The sequence below is a fragment of the Amborella trichopoda genome, chromosome 1 (genome assembly GCF_054954075.1).
Source record: "Amborella trichopoda isolate Santa Cruz 75 chromosome 1, AtrichopodaSantaCruz75HAP2 v2.0, whole genome shotgun sequence".
Lineage (NCBI taxonomy): Eukaryota > Viridiplantae > Streptophyta > Magnoliopsida > Amborellales > Amborellaceae > Amborella > Amborella trichopoda.
In genome coordinates, this window is record NC_142336.1 from 28,518,066 (window position 1) to 28,533,855 (window position 15,790).

The window sequence follows — 15,790 nt, forward strand, 5'->3', positions numbered from 1 at the left end:
CCATAGGGGATGGTGCCCACTACGGGCAAAGTGGCTTAGAGCAATAGTCTTGGTGAAGAGAGGTGGAAGGTAGCATGCAAAAGATGTGCCTACAAATAAGTCCATCACCTCTCAAGATGTAGTACATGGAGCAAAAGCAAAGGTTAGCCATGGATCGAGCATCAAGCCCCAAATCTTCTAAGGACGGCACAACACGTGGACGAATAGCTATGGAGAACTCAACTAAGTTAGATAATGTGAATCCTATTTTGATATTTAAAAGGATTTGGTTACCGATTAAACAGAAAGTACATCAGGGTGTGACCGTTTTATCCAGTTCCTTAGGGATATTTGAATCAAATTGTAATTGTGATCATTTGGGTTCTTTATCGGTTAATTTTGATAAAGAAATTTTAGGGGAGAGTTATGAGAATTTATTTTTGATAAGGATAGAGGCGTCTTGGTAAGGAATTTGAAAAGGCAGGTAGGAGAGGATATCAATGTAACTGGTCAATCTAAGGAGGCTTCTTTGGTTCAATATGACGGTGGGGTGGGGCCATCTATTAAATGAGCGGGATTTTGGAGAAGAGAAGATATATAAAGTAGGTCTTGTGGGGAGAGAAAATGCTCTTTTAAGTGCATTAATAAGGAGCCTATTTAAGCAAGGTCACCATCTAAAAATAGAGAGAGCCATTTTTTTAGTTCAAATTCTTCTCAAGTTTGATAGGCTATATTTCTTAAAATTCTTTGCCTTTTGGTTTTGCTAATGTGCGTGAGCGTTACCTTCCCTTTAGAAAGTAGCTCACAAGAAAGTCCAGGCTCAAGTCGTCCCTAGGGTGCCTCCAGAGGAACAGGGTCTGCCAATTATTGTGCTTGATCATGTGGAAGATTTTTCGAGTGACACGGGTCTTGGGGCTGAGTCTATAACAATCTCTTATTATGAAAACTTGAAGATGTGTTGTAAATAAGAGGTTGATTTTTGTAACACTTCAATATGTGATCCCACCAGTCCCTAGTCAGAAGGAAGACATTGACTGAAAGGAATCAGAGTGAAACTGGGTTGCATTCTTTGGTGGAAAGTTAATTGGAAAGTATTAATGATGGTAATAATGAATTTGAGAAAATGTCTATCAAGATGGAGTTAATCTTTGACAATCACCTTGCTCAGGTTATGGAAGTCCTTTGGGAGCATATCCAGGCATCAAAGAAAGAGGAAAAAGGGAAGGATGATGTACTAAAAGAATAGGTAGATGGTGGTAAGACTAAACATTAAGGAAAGACTGAGGTGATGAAGCTTACTCACTCGTCTTCAAGGATTGCTGCAAGAAGGGCAGCTAGAGTAAGTGTGGGGATCATGATTCTCAATGATGACAGTGAAAGAGAGGAGGAAGATGAAGATAGTTCCATATCTGCAAGTGAGGGGAATATCGTTAGATATGGATCCACTTCAGGTACCCATGAAGATCGTTAGTTGGAAGGTGAGGGGCTTGGGATATATCTGTAGAAAAGAAGTCCGTTTTTGGTGAAAAAATAAGGACCTGATGTCACTTAGTTGTAGGAGATGAAGCTCCCAAGTCTGTCTGTAAGGGGTGTTATGGAAGTTTAGAGATCGAGGTATGTTGGCTATGTGGGTTTAGATGTTTTAGGATCTTCAAGAGTGTTGTGGGTAGTGTGGGATACTAGTAGTTAAACTATGTTAATGTAATAGTCAAAGACAAAACATTCGTTGTTATTTCTTTGGGTCTATATACAATCCCCTGAATGTTTACATGCTTGAAAAACTTATTTTTTCAGGAAAACACTGACATTGTTCTGGAATTAAATCTTCCTTGGCGCATAAGTTGTGATTTTAATAGTATAAGATGGCCGAAAGAAATTCCTCTCACATTCCTTGTAACAAATTCATTTTGTGTCATGGGTGGTGAATGGTGCTTTCTTTACATGGTCGAGCAATGGCTTAATTATGAGTAAGTTGGATCAATTTTTAGTCTCAAGTGATTGGGAAGAACATTTTTCGTTGGTGCGTGTTAATGCATTGCCAAAACTATTTTCAGATCACATTCGAATATTGTTGTAAATTGATATGGTAGTAATGGGCGTAAACCTTTTTATATGGAGATTTATTAGTTGGAGGAAAGGGAATTGCTTGAAACAATACAATTGCTTATGGATGGTTTGGGTTTAGAGTACATAATAAATTGTTCAAAGCAAAGTACAAATTGCTTGACTGGAAGAAGGAAAATAAATATTACATCAAGCAGAAAAATGAAGAAACTGTGTTTGAGAATACAAGCCATATACCAACAGGTGCAGAAAAGTGGTATTATTTCTTAAGACTTGAAAGTCTAGAGATTGCACATGATAAATTCATTATCAATAGTTAAATTGCTTAATGATGGGGATGTCAATCGTAAGTTCTTTCATTCTATAGCCAATACGTGACTGAGATAAAATGATATTTTTTGGCTTTGTTTCTTGTGCTATTGATAAGGGTGATCAGAAAGCATGGAAGATGGAATTCATCAAATGTTTTTAAAAAGCCTTTTGAGTGAGCTGCAATTTAGGGTAAAAATGGAAGTAGTGCCTTTTAAGAAGTTGCCTGAGGAGATTGGTAGGGATTTGGAGAAATTGGTAAGTGAAGGGGAATTGAACAAGGTGGTATTCCTTTTACTAGGGGATAAGAAGCTAGCTCTTAATGGCTTCCTATTGGTGTTCTTCCAAAGGTTTAGGAATTTGGTTAGAGATGATATTTTGATGATTGTACTAAAGTTCTTTGAAAGGGGGATTTTGAATAAGGGAATTAATGCTACTTACATTGCTCTCATTCCTAAGAAAACCTCCATAACAGGTATCAATAATGTTCACCCTACTAGCCAACTTACTAGTCTCTATAAATTTATTTCCAAATTTGTACAATGAGGTAAAACAAGGTGCTCGCTCTCATTATTAGGGCCCTCAATATGTATTTATTCATAGTAGAATGACCACAGATGGAGTTTTGATCGCTCAAGAATGCATTCATTCAAGGGTAGAGAGTGGGTAACCTGGATTAATGATTAAACTTGAGAGGGAAAAAGCATATGACTTGGTGGAATGGGAGGTAATTTATTAAGCTGGTCATGGAGAAAGCATATGCATTTATACTCGAAAATGCAGGCAAGGGACTTCACCCGTCGTGGTTTCAGGTGCAAATAAATCAATGAGTTGGAAGAGTATGGGTCCTGTCAAATTACGTTCCGAGTGAGAATCTAGTCACAAGACCTTAGCCCTCTTGGACAACTAGCAAATCTAGCTTCCCTCCTATTTCAACCTTGGAACTCAACCAGAAAACTTTCGAAAAGGGGTTAGGAAATAAAAGGAAGGTTTTTGGAAAACAGGTTTAGAAAAAGGGCAAGAGAAGAAAACCACAAATAAACGATAAACTAGGAAAATAGAAATACACAGGAGTAAAGAATCTAACTATAAAATACAAGAGAAATAAGAAAGCAAAAAGAATGGAGATCACAAGGCCTGAGCTACTCTCTAAACTAAACATGCATAGCATAAAATGGAAGAGAGAGAGAAAGAGAGAGAGAGAGAGAGAGATAGTATTAAAGAAATGAGAGTGAATATGAAGGAGAAAAGGAAGAGATCCTTGTCGATGAGACAAGGAGATATGAGTATACGATGAGAATAGAAATGACATTACAACATGAGAGAATAAAATGAGAGAAAGATGAAAGAAAACTAATACTAATAAACAACTGCAATAGTCAGAAAGATAAATATAAAAGAGAAATATAAGGAAAGAGTGTTAGTGAGAGTACCAAGATGAGAGAGATGACGAGAAATGGAGAATGAGACATGAGAAAGGGAAAGAGGAATAGATGGAGATGGATCAATAATAAAAGATGATAAATGAGGTAAGAAAGATACATATAACAAGAAGAAGATAAAAGAATCTAAACTATTGAACAAAATATAAGGGGAATAAACTAAATAGCTATAAGAGAGAAAGGAAAAAGAGAAAAAAATATGCTCTAAAAATGAGCCAAAAAAAAGGGTTCTCGATTATAGCCAGGAAGCAAGGAGTGGTCTGTCATCCCCTGTTCGCAACTGCACCAGCACCCTCAACCAACAAAATGAGCCTAAAAAATGGGTCTCGATTATAGCGCCAAAAGAACAGGCACAAGATTTGCTTGACCAAGCTGAAGCTATAAGAAAAGGAAAAGCTAAGATGAAAGAGGTTGCTCCCCTGGAATCCATTCCTACCCCCTTTCCGAGTTTTATCTCATAAACTAAGGAAATAGCTGCCCAGGTAAACCTATGAGGTAATCCTCTCCTAGTTACTGAAGTTATACTCAGATGGGACTTATACAGCCCCAAGGCTCACCAAATCATGAGAAGGATGTATTATGATCCGACTAACAACCAAGGGTTGAATGATGGTAAAGGGATGCTAGCACCCTTTGCTGTCATTGAAACTACGGCTTCGCAACATAATCAGAAGGCAGGCATTGGCTACTCGGGGCACCCGAGCTTACCCTCATGGCCCTTCTTCAATGACTAAATTTCTCATGTGACAGTGTCACAAGAATGCCACCGTCCCCTCGGGAGCTTACTTATGAGGAGGCCTCTTCCTGAGATCCTCATGCGATGATAGAAATCAAGAGTCTGCATGCTTGGAGGCCAAAGAAGCAAAAGAAGAAACGCCACCCATGAGACGAATAGTCAAAGTGATCGAAACTCATGAGCAGACTGTCAACTCACTGCCCCTCAATGAAGAGGAAATAGAAGAAGCCTCGGAAGTCTTGGAAGACGATGTCCAAGCCACAACAGATGACTTAGAAGAAGTAAATCTGGGGTGACGAAACTGACCCAAAACCCACTTTTATCTCAGCCATTATGCGTCTTGAAGAAAAGAAGGAATACACTGAGTTTCTGAAGGCCAACCGAGATGTATTTGTCTGGCATTATGAAGAAATGTTGGCTCTCGATTCACGGGGTATCAGTCCACAATTAGGGATTGATCCATCCTTCAAACCCGTCAAGCAAAATAAAGGAGATTCAGAGCAGATTTAGAAATCCAGATCTAAGCATAAGTGAACAAGCTTAAAACGACACGTTTCATCCGAGAAGTCAAATATCGAAAATGGCTGGCTAATGTTGTAGCAGTCAAGAAGAAAAATTGATAGATCAGGATTTATATTGACTTCCACGATTTAAATTCAGCTTGTCCTAAAGATGATTTTCCACTCCCCTTCACAGAGTAGCGAGTTGACTCGACCGCCAACTGTCAAGCATTCTCTTTCATGGACGACTATTATGGCTATAACCAAATAAGGATGGCTCTAGAAGATGAAGAGTCCACTGCTTTTCTAACTCCAAAATCGATCTTTTGTTACACGGTGATGCCCATTGGTCTCAAAAAAGTTGAAGCCACCTATCAAAAGGCTATGACCAATGTCTTCGAAGACATGCTCCATGAGGAAGTGGAATGCTACGTGGATGACCTCGTGGTCAAGTCTGACAGAAGAAGTGATCACATAAAAAATCTGGGAAAAGTCTTCGATAGACTTCGCCTCCATTAGCTCAAAATGAACACCTTGAAATGCGCCTTCGGTGTACGATTTGGAAAATTCTTGGGATTCATTGTTAGGTATTGAGGTTTGGAAATCGAACCTATTAAGATTAAAGTCATTCAAGAAATACCACCACCTAGAAACCTACGAGACCTCACATCTCTTCAAGGCCAGTTGGCCTACATACGGCGGTTCATCTCTAACCTGTAAGGACAATGCCATCCTTTTCCCCATCTCTTAAACAAGGACACACCCTTTGAATGGGATGAGGCATGTCAAATTGCCTTTGATGATATTAAAAGTTATCTGCTGAAACCCTCAGTCCTTTCTGCACTAATCCCGGGGAGGCACCTCATTCTATATGTGGCTACGCTGGATGAGTCACTTGGAGTTCTACTAACCCAAAACAATGACGAGGGAAAAGAAACGGCTTTATACTATTTAAGTCAGAGAATGCAAGGAGCTGAGGGAAATTACTCGTCAACAGAAAAGATGTGCCCAACCCTCATCTTCATGGTACAAAACCTCCGACACTACTTGTTTGCAACCCAGTTTAGTTCATTTCTTGAATATATCCTATAAAAATCCTCTTGTCATGCCCTTGCCTGTCGGGCCGACTTGCAAAATGGTCACTACTTCTCATGGAGTTCGACATCACATATGTGCTACAAAAAAACGTCAAAGGTCAAGCCCTCGTAGACTTCCTAGCTGCACATCCTCTACCACTTGGTACCCCCTTGATCGATGATTTTCTAGATGAAGAGGTTTTACATGCTGAAGTCTCATGCGGATGGAGGATGCATTTTGACAGAGCATTCAAATTTGAGAAACGTAGCGGGGAAGTAGTGTTCTCTACCCCTAGCGACGGCCTCGTTCCTTTGTCCTTCTCTCTCCCAAGGATAAAGTCACATAATTAAGCTGAATATCAAGCACTCATCATAAGCTTGGAGATTGCTGCCCGTATGGGCCTAAAGTATCTGGACATCTGTAGGGACTCAGAGTTGGTGATTAGACAGCTCAAAGGGGTATATGATGTAAGGAAAGAAAGTGTCAAACCTTACTTTAATATTGCTAAATCATTAATGGCCAAATTGGAAGGGGTTATTCTTGAGCACGTGCTGAGAAGGCTCAATCCACAAGCTGACGCACTCGCCAAATTAGGGGCAACTATCCAAATATCACTAAAAGGGGCCACACCAGTACGCATAATAGAATGGGGATGCATTGAGTTCGTTAAAAAACCCGACGAAGAAAACAAGGATCAATTATCCGAACAAAGCCCTCCTCACCCACTCAAGGCAGACATGGCTGATGAAGGGAATGCACAAGCCTCATGCCACTCCCCAAAATCCCGCATGATTGAAGAGGAAAAATAAAATGAAGAAGAGTCAAGACTGTCGGAGCACATATGAGCGGAAGTAGAGCCAATAACTGATTGGTGTGCCTCCATCAAAGATTATCTACAGCAAAATCGGCCCCCTGAAAATTATGTTGAGCGAAATAGGATCTGAAGGTCAGCGATACGATATGTGTGTCGTGATGATACCTTGTTTTTAATTTCCTACAACAACATGTTGCGCAGGTGCATCAATCAAGAAGAAGCAAACTGCGTGCTCAAAGAAGTCCACTATGGAGTTTGCAGACTGCAGCAGTTTGGTCCCAAGTTGTATAACAGAATCATCAGGATTGGCTACTATTGGCCTGCTATGAATGTTGACCCTTTGATGTTTACAAAAAGTTGTCCAGTATGTCAAATTCATTCAAGCTTCATTCACCAAGCTCCTAAACCTCTTCACTCAATGGTGGCGTCATTGCCCTTTGCTCAATGGGGCATAGACATTGTAGGACCCATTGATCCACCTTCTTCCTCGAGGCACGTGTTTATACTTGCTACTACAAATTACTTCTCCAAATGGGCTAAGGAAGTCCCTTTCAAAAAGCTCCCTGGTCTCATAGTGGCCAACTTAGTGTGCCACCATATCATATACAGATTTGGCATCCCTGACCGAATCATTTATGACTATGGCACCCAATTTCAAAGTAATCAAATGACAGTGGTCTAGGCCTGATTTTGCTTTGGTCTTCACGCAGGGAAGAAAATCCTCTCTCAAACAACCGCGATGGGTCCACGCACGTCGCATATTCGTGGGTGCTCATACACGAGCTCTCTTGAGCATGGATAAGAACCAACAATGAGAGAGATTTTTATGACGGGGATACCTTCGGACGCTTACCTCACCACTTGGGATTCGGGGGACACACCTGAGCGGTTCGCCCTCTTAGAACAATAACGAAGCCCTCCGCTGTCTGCTAGTGGGGTTTGGACGGGAACTCTCTTCAGGCTTTCAAAAGTTCTCTTCTTTCTCTCTCGTGCTTACAATCGCGATGGGGGTTCTATTGTCCCTCTCTGTGATGGTTCCCTCCAAGAGGCTGACTGGCTAGCGAAAGGGTGCGGCAAGATTCAAGGGCTTAAACTCTTGGGTCGCTCGGGGCCACACGTTCATTGCAAATGCGGGTTATTACGCGGAGCAGATGACAGGTAGAGAAGAAGAGAGAGAGGGCTTGAGGAGTGGCTTGGCTTAGTGAAGAAAGAGAATGGGAAGTGTGCTTAGGGATATTTTCTCTCTTTGAAGGTTTCTCTCTCCTCTTGACGAGATTAAGGATTTAGAAGCAAAAGACAAGTGAAAACAAACGTGATGCCTCTATTTGAGTGATGAATAATCCACCCTATTATAAGTGGGCTTGTTTTTATAGAGAACTCACTAAACAGGAGTGAATGCTAAAAAACTAAGTTTAATTAGCATTAAAATACTTTAAATAAAATCTCGAAATTAGGTACAATGATCAAAATGCCCCTAAGACCTTTAATGCTAATGACGAAACAATCCCTCTTTGAGGGGCCTCCCACCATTGCCTGATCTTGAAAGATTTTTCGAAAACTTGTAGTGATTGTTCAGTCAATTTACCATTATATCTTCAATGCTTGTTCGATCTTGAGTATTTTGGTGCCCTTTAATCATGCCATGGCAGCCTTTTTCCCACGGGGTAGAATTATTCAATTAAAAAAAAGCTCAAACTTGGACATGTTCTAGATCACAACGACCCTGTCATTTTGACCTAGGACATGCACCTTGGCGTGACCCAATGTCGAACCTTTGCTGGAAAGAAGGTGAGCACGAAACCAGAAAAACCAGGGTTTCAAGAAGAAGACATCTCGAACCTCGTGAAGCACAGCTCAAGATCCGCACATCGGGTCATCACAAAACCGAGTTCAATGCAACCACCTCATGAAGAGCTGCAAACTGGTATAACTGCGGTACTAAATTCAAAGTCGGATAAGCATAAATCCCAAGGTTACAGATAAAACAGGTCCACTCGGTTGTTGGAATCCCTTTTTTCGGTGACCCCCAAATTAGTAAATGCTACAAATGAAGATCAAAACGGACCAAACTTGGTGCAAAACAACTGTGACAATCTCCCCTTTCATCTGCAAACAAAATAAAGACTCAAGTTTGAGCATGTCCAAGTTCCAAAATAAAGACTCAAGTTGTGATCTAGAACATATCCAAGTTTGAGCTTTTTTTAATTCCAGATGAAGGTTATGTGGGTCCTTGAAGTCCTTCTCATGACGTGAAGTCACAGCCTCTATGGTTGAGGACTGGTTCAGCGAGGCCGCATCGCGATAGTGTAAAACCTACCCGTTTTGAGGTAATTTGGGCATAGAACCCTTTTGGATGGTCCGATTGATCCAAAATTTGGTCTTCGAGGGTTTTTCGACATTCTGAATGCAACATAGGTGGTATGATATTGTTCTAAAGCCACTGGTACAGGTCTACATTTTCAAGGTCGTCTTTCCTTGATATAATAGTACTCTTCTCAAGTTGTCTAGTTTGAGGCTTATTTCGCAGTACAACTTTGGTCTGTCAGTGTTTTGAGTACCATCAGGACCGAGTTGTCACTGGCTCTCTCCTTATTCTTGTGAGGGACATAAGTACGTTAAAAATGACATACAACAACTTACCTCAAAGTTCAACATTCGGAATGAAAACTTTGTCATCGAAGTTCATCTTTTGAATCCTCACTAAGACATGTTTATTCCTTCTCAATAGATGTTTTTCTTCTTGATCACTGGCATCAGCGCAATCCTTGAGGGGGAGACTTTGCTGAGCTTGTCCCTGAGGGGTGACCAAAGTGGTCTCTGGCTGACTGAATCCTCTCTTAGGGGATATTTCCCAAATTTGTTGGAGTCCATTTTCTAGAAGAGCATGCTGATAGGCTACCTCGTGGAGGGCTTACCATTCCATGTCAATAGAACTTCCTGACGGCCCAGCCAGCTGGTGCCCTTTTGTAGGCGTTGATCCCGATCTAGCTGGTAAGAATAGAAAGTTTGTTTTGGCCCTGAGGCCAAGAGATTTATGTTTTGGCATTGGGGCTAGAGATTTTTGTGTTTGACGCTGGGGCCGGCGATTTGATGTCGGTGCTGGGGCTAAAGATTTTTGTGTTGACGCTGGGGCCGAAGATTTTTGTGTTTGCGCTGGGGCTAGAGATTTTTTTGTTAACAGGGGGGATGGAGATTTTTGTTGTGACTGAGGCCGGAGATTTTTGTGTTGGCACTGGGGCCGAAGATTTTTGTGTTTTGGCACTGAGGCCAGAGATTGTTTTTGTTGGTGCTGGCATCAGAGATTTTTGTGTTGGCGCTGGGGCCAGAGATTTTTGTGTTTTGCACTGGAACCAGAGATTTTTTTGTTTGGCACTGGGGCCAGAGATTTTTGTGCTTTGGCGCTGGGGCTAGAGATTTTTGTGTTGGCGCTAGAACCGGAGATTTTTTTGTTGGCGGTGGGGTCGGAGATTTTTGTTGGAGCTGCGGCAGGAGATTTGTGTGTTGGCGATGGGGCCAGAGATTTTTTTGTGTTTTGGTGTTGGGGCCAGAGATTTGTTTTGGAGCCGAGGTCGGAGATTTTTGTGTTGGTACTGGGGCTGGAGATTTGTTTTGGCACTAGGGCAAGAGATATTTGTGTTGGCGCTGGGGCCGGAGATTTTTGTTAGTGCTGGGGCCGAAGAATTTTTTGTTTGGTTCAAGCGCCCTTACAAGTTTTCACTTGAACTGGGTTGAAGTGGCACCACAAGGGTGGTTTTCACCAAGTCCTTTTGTTGAGGCATTTTTGTCCCCGACTTTGAGGTCACATCTACCTTTTAATTACCATTTTTACTCATGACGCCCTTACGGGTTTTCGTCATGCCCGGTTTTCTTGTTTTTAAGACACTTTTACTTTTGGCTTCATGGCCATACCTGCTTTTCATTTTTACTCATGGTGCCCTTGCGGGTTTTCACCATGCCTAATTTTTTTATTTTTAATATTTTACCCATACCATTGGTGGCTATGTCTGCCTAAAACTCTTTTTCTTTTACTCACACTGATTCTCGTCATGCTTGGCTTCTTCTTTGGAGGAGGCTCACTGGAGCAGCGAACCTCATGGAGGATGTGTTGGAGGAAATGAGTGTGACTTGGTCGTGCTCTCGTGTGGGCACGCGGGGCTCTTGTCTTTGTGGGCTGTTCATTGTTGAAGATGGCACCTGGTGGAGGTGGAATGGATCTGCAGAGAGGTCCATTGACATTGGGAAAGCGGGTCGTTCTGATGATTGGCTTGCGTACATGGGGAATGTCGCCCGAAAGGCGGGATTGCTCGGGGATCATGGATGGGAAGATGGCACCTAAAAGATGAGGCGTTTGGAGACTGACACGTGGTCAGAGAAAGTGACGCCTGAAAGGCAAAGCGACAAGAGATCCATCTTGTGATCCATTGATGACGATGCCTGGGAGGTGAAGTTGAAGATTTGACCAGTGATTCTTCGAAAATGATGGCTAGAAGGCGAGGCGGCAGAAGACTTGAATGGTGGTCAAACGAGGCATTGTTGCAACGACACGTGTCCGTGTGGTTGGACGAAGTGTCGCTCGGGAAGCGAAGTGCTTTGATAACGGTCCTATAAGAAGGCCAGGAAGAGCGAGTGGAAAGCAGTTTCCCCTGTTGTTTTGAGAAGTTTCTTCCTTCTGTCTTTCTTTGTAGATGGCTAAGAGAGGCTCTCTCTCTAGAGGCATTCATTCTGGAGGCCATGTCCTTTGTTGAGGCTAGCTCTTGGGTCTCAGACCCTGGAGTGCATCCGAGCGTTGAGCTTCTGGGTGAAGGTGTTCGACTGTGTGAAAGTGCTGACTAACCCATGCTAGATGGAGATAAGAACTGGATCATGGGACTGTTCAATGATGGGGATAAGAACTGGACCATGGAACTGTTTTTCCCCCTGGGGTGTCATCTTCTTGACTTGCGTGGCTCGAATGCCCTTTCAGGTTTTCATTTGAGCCCTTGGGGTGTATGCCACTTCTAGTTTTTGCAACAGCCTTTTTTTTTTTTTTTTGGGAGGCAATTTTAGGGTCATGTTGCTGAGACTACATATTATAGTTTAGAGTCATATGACTTGGATCATCATGCAAAGCAGTTTAACATCATGCGGCCAAGACGTGTGCTATAGTTTAAAGTCGTATAACTTGGACCATTGTGTAAAGCAGTTTAACGTTATCCAGCCAGGACGTGTGCTATAGTTTAGTGGTCATGCAACTTGGACCTGAGCTTAAGGATAATAATTTTTTAAGTATTTGTCGTTGATTAGGGGCATAGCCTCTTCCCCTTCAAAATTGACCAGCACGTAGGCTCCATTGGGAAAGGCCTTCATTACCACAAATAGTCCTTCCCATTTTGGCTCGAATTTTCCTTTCGTTCAGTTGTGGATGATTACAGGTCTCCTTACCGCTAGAACCAATTCCCCCTTCGTGAATGATCTTATCTTAATTGATTTGTCGAATGCAAGTTCCATGCGATTCTTGTGAATCTCGAGACTCTGTTGCGCTTATAGTCTCTTCTCGTCAAGTGCGTCTAGCTCTTGACAGTGAAGAGTAGCTCGTTCTTCCTCTGTCATCCCGTAATGGAGGGCGAAGGCAAGTGGATTTCTAATTATAATACGGCTTCACCCCCATATACCAGTGAGTAGGGGGTCGACTGAGTTGGGCCCCGAGCCGTAATACAGTAAGCCCAGAGAATTTTTGAAAGCTTTTCATGCCAATCCTTTTTGTCTCAACCCCTGGGGTGCGTCATTTCTGATTTTCGCAAGGACCCCGCAATTTGTTTTTTGAAAACACTCGACACGGAGGGTTCTGTGTGTGCAGATGGCACAAGGAATGTGGTTCAGTTGTACATTTAGTGCAGCGATGCATGAACGCACACCAAGCTCTTGAGTAGTCTCGAGATTTGTGTGGACTCGAGACTTGTGTAGGCTAAGGGGAAGTATTGCGTACATGAGCGGTGTTTCACCGGCAGTAGGTGCGTTGTTCTTGGTGACCAGGGTAGTGCATGCAGGTCAATAAATGCTGCATGAGTGGGTTGCATCGGGATTGCACAACGTCTTGATTGAGGGTCATTTTGTGCCTTCTTGGGACGCAACATGATCCTTCACACATGTTGCATGTCGCTTCGTGTGTTGTTCGTACTTCTGTACTTCTGAATCACGCCACGTTTCGTTTGTGTAGTGCTTCAATTCGCACGTCGGTTGTGCTTCCGTGCCCCATTTTTGCACGAAGTGTCATTCCGCGTGCTGTTGGCACTCCGTCATGATTGGGCCATGTATCATGCCACTGGTTTTGTGTGACACGCCATCCTTCCCTTCTTTTTGGCTTTTTAAGAAAGAGGTGCACAAAGGAAGTTCTCATTTTTACCAAGGTTTTTATCCTGAGTAAAAGCCTTAATTTTTGTTTTGTCTTCTACTTGTGCTCCCTTTTACCGTTACCCTTTTGAGTTGGGACCCCTACTACCCTTTGTTGCCTTTGTCAACGACTATGGACGGTGTCAGTTTGACTCCTCTCCCAGGTAGCTTCGCTTCTTTATTTTCTCCAGTGTATCCTTGGCATGGCCATGATGTTGTTTCTCTTCTTTTTGGGCTAACGCTTTTCTTTGTTTTTGACTCTCCTCTATAGTGGAAATCCTAGATGTGGACCCTCTGCCCAGTGAGGGGGGATCGGGAAGTGTCCCCTTAGGAGCGTGAAAGGAGAGGCCAGAGGGAGGAAGAAGCGAAGGGCACGAGGGCATCCAGTCGACCCCCTTAGTTTTGAAGAAGAGTACCCATCCGAGAAGGGGGGACTCATCCATTGTAGGTGTGTCGCCCACAGCTCTGCGCTAAAGTAAAGGCTTCTGGGGTTTCTACTCCACACTCTTCGACGTCACTGCGAATTGACGTCGAGGCTGAGGAAGGAGTCCCTGGGGCTAGCACAACAGCTTTGCTTCGGGTGTTTTAGGAGAGGAAGTGTCGGTGGGGCTGGCGGTTCTGGAGGTGTCTACTTCAGGGACACAAGCTGGGGTCTGGATGCCGCAATGTCCTTCCCGAATCTTTGGTCCTCGTGGCTAGGGGTCCAGTGCTTAATGTCCCGCCACTTGCTTCTGTGGGTTCCCCAACCCCTGGTCCATTAACGTTGAATTTTAAGGCACTCACCGTGAGGTGCATGGTTCGTGCCAGTCTTCAAGGGCTGAGGGAGTGTCCTCTTTCTAACCTCAAAGGGGAGATTGAGGTTGTTGAGGCTTGCATGGTTGGATTAAAGGTCGTGTATGCTGATGAATAAACCTTTGGCCAACTGGAAGAGTTCTTGTAGAATTTCGCAGGTTGGGGTGTTGAGGCCCTCTCACGCGAAACTACAGTGCGGGGTCTTATGAGGCACACCTGGCCTCTCTGCAGGTGAGGTTGGCCAACAAGTGAGCTCTTGTGGAGGGTCATAAGGAAAAGAAGAAATTGATTGCTTCAAACCAAGCCCGCCTCATGAAGGAATAGGCGGACGTATCTCGAGAGATTTAAAACACAGAAGATGAGATCGCTTGGTTGCAAGCCCGCATGGCTGATTCGAAAGACCGTTGAAAGCGGTATCGGGAGGTGTTGGCCTTGAACTCTTAGAGGCTAGAGCGGTTGAACTCCGAAGTGAGGGCAGACACTATTTTGTCCGAGTCAGTTGCTCAGGACATCACCCGTGTTGAGGAGCAGGTACGGGTTGCACTGGAGGTGGTGCAAGAGTTGAAGGTGAAGATGTGTGAGGCCCTCAAACATTTTTGAAGGTCTTCTCTTCTTCTTTTTTGTCTATGGTCTTTAGAAACCCGTCAAAATTTTGTAACCTTTTGAAGCGTGAATAAAATTGCTATATCTTTGTTGCTTCTTGTCTCCACTTTCAGTTCACTGATATTTTTCTTTCCGCGCTCCTGCCTCAAACTTTGTCTCTCGCCTTCATTGAGAAGGGAAATGAGGGGATGAAGTCCAAAGTCTACTAGGAAGGCGTTTGAATCCCTTCATGATTGTTATGAATGCTCGCTAGGGTTTTCGTTCAAGATGTTTGCATTTTGTTTTTTTTTGGCAAGGTAGTTTTAAAGTCATACAGTCATGGCTATAGGGAGGCACGTTTAGAGTCATGCATTTGAGACTACGAGCAAGACACACGTTTAGGGTTTCTTGCCGGCATAGGGTACACCCTGGATGGTCCTTTCAGTGATGCATTGACCTCCCTCAGCAAAGAGAACTTGCCTTGGGATGAATTTGTGCAAGGTAGGAAGAGGGAGAGAGGATCCTGCTTCAACAGGGTTTCAAGGGGATTCGAAATTGCAACCTTGCGCCTCTACGCTCTTTTCTTTTTCCCCCTTTATTCGGGTGTATGAGGCTCTTGAGCTTGGGGTGTGGGTGCCAAATCTGCGTGGCAAGCAGCCTCCCTTCTGATGCTTTTCATTTTTTCGCCACCATGATATACTTTTCCATAGTGCAGGCATTCCTGTGGGAAGGCTGAAAGTGGGTATTTCTAAGGTGCTGGAGACAGGACCTCAAGCCCGCTCGACCTCCTTCTATTGTGCGACTTCAGCTTCATGAGTTTTCCCCAATGGCAGAGACTTTCCATCTATTAAGACTATTCTATCGCGTTGTAGATACCTTTCCAAGATGGATCGAAATCTTAAATAGTAGGTCAAGTCGTGCCCTTTTAATTAATGCTAGCGACACCAAGAGTCTTGATTTCTTTCTGCAATATGTCTTCGTTTATTGGGCGTGATAGGGGCTATCATCTCGTGCAGCACCATTGTGTCAAAGAGGGTAGGAAACATGCGTGGAAATAGTTCAGTCACAGGGGCCTTGTCCGTCGACTCCTCTTGGACTGTGATCATATGGGAAGCTTCCAGAGTTT